A 3553-nucleotide genomic window follows, 5' to 3' on the forward strand; every position below is an offset into this window, starting at 1 on the left:
AGCTGGTGAAGTAATTTTGCAAGCTAACATTAGCCAACTAACATATCCACTCATAATGCATGACATTTCAATCCACATGCAAGAAACAATGTATACAATGAGGTCCTACTTTAAAACTTACACCTCAAAGCCTAAAAGAAGGTACCACTGAGTTTGCAAATAAGGTGAGCAAAGTGGAGTATTTCCATAACATCCCAGATCGAAATTTAGATAAGAAAGCCCAATAAGAGAGAGTTTAAGTGTTCCAGAGATCCTGAAGTAGTAAGCATGAACAATTGAGAAAGACCAGATTTAGCTGAAATGAACAGAGGCCAGAGCCATCACAGATGTGACTTTCCCTCCAGTGAATCTGACGTTTCTTAAACTGCACACTGCCATTATTTTAGTACAGTAGAATAAACAAACTGTTATTTCAAAGGGACTTTAGTGTGGGAGCTGCGTGGTGTAGCCAACTGACAGAAGGAGTGTCCTGTAGTGGCAGGGGAAAGGTGGCACCGCACACAGCGCTGCCTGCTGATTCAGGAGGAAAATGTTATCACAGTAAAGCCGTAACAGAAAAACGTTCCAGGGCTCCCCTACGGGGAACTGGACACAACACATTAAGCTCACTGCTGCCTGAGGCTGCTGCGAAAACCAATATACAGTAAATGGACATTAAGTTCACATTTAACTCAAGAAATGGCAGCTACAGGAAGCGTATTGTATGTGTGAGTTAAGAAACAGGCCTGACGACGCTCAGCCTTGATGTAGTCAGGCAAATTTGTTCCTAGCAATAGCGAGATCATTTTGTTGCTTAAGCAAGCTAGCAGCATGCACTAATACCTAATGACAAATATCAGTGTATTTCCGTCTAAAATTAGGCCAGGAGTGTTTTGCGCTATATTCAACTGGATTGGAGTCATTTATTCACAAGGGCTTTTGAAAGTCTCAGCGTTGGTTGTTAAATGTCTTAGAGACTCTTGAATCATCATGAGACCTGGACAGACAATATGCAATGATGTGTTCACAATCTACAGCATCAAAATGCCACTTACAGAGCAGTCCACATTATTTCAGAGAAAACACATTTATAAAAGAAAGGCAAAGCGTAAAATCCATCAAGTAAATTTACTAAAGTCATAGCATTTCAAGCACTAATCACAGGCAACTGGACGGTTTTTGGTTTTTGAAGTGTTTCCTCTCACCAGATTTCATCATTTCTTATTTGAGAAGGTCCAGGCATTTAATACCTGTGTGGCTCCTTCACAACTTGATATCACATTAATGTTTAGATTGTTATAGATAATGGGCTCATTTAAAGCAAGTGGTTCTCAATCATTTTCTGTACATCCCCCCCCTAGCGGACAGAAATTTTTTTTCAGCCCACTGAATTGAAATTACTTATTGAACCTGATATTATTTATTTATCGTACAAACACTGTATGAGTGCTGGCACCAGCATCTGCATACAATCACGCTGTAACGGTGCGTTTTTATTTACTGATGCCTGGTGCTCACTAAATGACCGCCTGTGGCGATATCTCATCAAGTTTTCGATGAAATAAGTCCAATGGCTCATTGCTGAAGATCTCCAGGTGCCATCTTAATTGTGCGTTTCATGCTTCATTTTCTCGTATTCACGGTAAAACCCAAAGCCTTATGTAGGCTTCGTCGTATTTCCTGGTCTTATTAAGATTATGCCTGGTTACGGGCACTTGTTTTTTCTTGCCTCTGACGCCTGCTCCTTTTTCTTTTCAATCCTTGTCAGAAACTTCTCCATCTCTCCTCCTCCGTCAGTCACCCTGCCTGTCACGCCCCATGACACTCACGCCACTATTTGAGAACACTGCATTAAAGCAACCTTATTGTGCCAAACAGGCTCCCATTTGACCAAAAGCCAAAGGGTTTGACCAAAATACACAGCGCCCAATGCCTTCACTCTCCGCTTCCCTACAGTCCAACTCTAGCAACATTAGCTATTAAATGGGAGTTCCGCTAACATCTACCAAAATGACCAACACCACCACAACACCAAGTCAGAGTCAAAGGAAGCAACATTACTCCAAAGTATTGTTATATTGTGTTTGTTTCTGGGCTTAATATTAATTAGCGCTAATTGCTAACACTGACAAATTGGCTAAGCTAGCTAACATAGCAAATACTCTAGCTAGCCTCATCAGACTCCTAGCTCTGATCTGGCTGGTGGCCTACCTGTAACCTTAACTTTCTTGCCTAACTTTACCGCTACAAAATACTGTCTTGACAGAGATGCTCTAATAAGGGAGAAGTTCCACTCTCGGTTACGACTTCCGGCTTCTGAACTGTCTGCAGTCCACTTCTGTGTTCCATATTGAGGGCCCGCTCACACGATGTGAATGGAGCTCATGCAGCCTATACCCCTCAAAAATCCACTTTCTCAGGATATAATTTTTTGTCTAGCTAATTTGAATGTTGCATTCGAAACCGGGGATGCAAAATGAAATTACACCTTGCTGGGTGTTTTAGATTTTTTAGAGTCACTTATTGCTTAAAAAGCTTTTAATATGTCAGTTGACGTATACACATCGTACGGCAAGATACTGCTTTACAGCAACCTCGAGTCTTTGTACTTCCAGAGAATGTCTAATAAGTACATCATTAACAACAGGCAGATAAAAGTGCCAGCAACCAAAAAAGTTGCTGTTGTTAAAAAAAAGAACTTGGGCTGAAAAGTCACCTTAACATTTTGGTCCGCTTCGGAATGCCATCAAGCGGGATCTTCTGTCGTAATCAGTCTTCACTGACCAATCAGCGTTCATTACAGATGCTAGCGTGTTATGGGCAACAACAACTCAACCTGTAAGAAATTCAAAAGGACATAAGTACTCGTTCATTCAACTTTCGACCTATAACCATGTTGAACTTGCAAAACTACAATCAAATTCTGACATTTTCTCAACGACAATAGGTTGAAAGAGACAATTTACCGTCTAGCTCCATCTGCTCCATTTCATTTGCACTCATGGCGTCGCCCCAGTGGAACTCTGGTGGAATGCACCAAAATTCGGTAATGGGACTTAAAGGGAAACTTGGCAACTCTAGCCATTTCTTCGCTGGTTTTCACTTTTTGTCATCGCATGTTTTTCTCAAAGCTCCCCTACAGCTCTGGACGTGTATTTCAAACACGTTCTAAAAAAAACTCATTTGCGGCACCCTCCTCCCCTTTCTACCGCTGCTGATGTGCCTTTTTTTCGTCCGGTCAACTTTTTCGTGTGGAGCAATATCTACCAAGGTGGGTAATACATTATACATAACCATTATTGAGGGCGGCGTGTGCGTTTATGTGGATTGCCTAAACGTTCGTGTTTCCTCTGTTTTCTTTCGCGATATTTCTTTTCCAATTTACTGGGACGGTTAGTCCAATAGTTGCAAGGTTGGTTTTCCGCTGGGTCGCCTGAGGGGGTGGGGTCACCAATTTCACGCGAACAGGCCATTTAACCCATCCAAATGATTTCTAAACGGGTTTATTAAGCTTGAAAAGTTTGCCAGTCCCCTTTATAGGGTGTGCCAGGCTCTCCGTAGACGGGCTCTGGTT

Source organism: Morone saxatilis, unplaced genomic scaffold, assembly GCF_004916995.1.
Source record: "Morone saxatilis isolate NCDOM2014 unplaced genomic scaffold, NCSU_SB_2.0 Contig16, whole genome shotgun sequence".
NCBI lineage: Eukaryota > Metazoa > Chordata > Actinopteri > Moronidae > Morone > Morone saxatilis.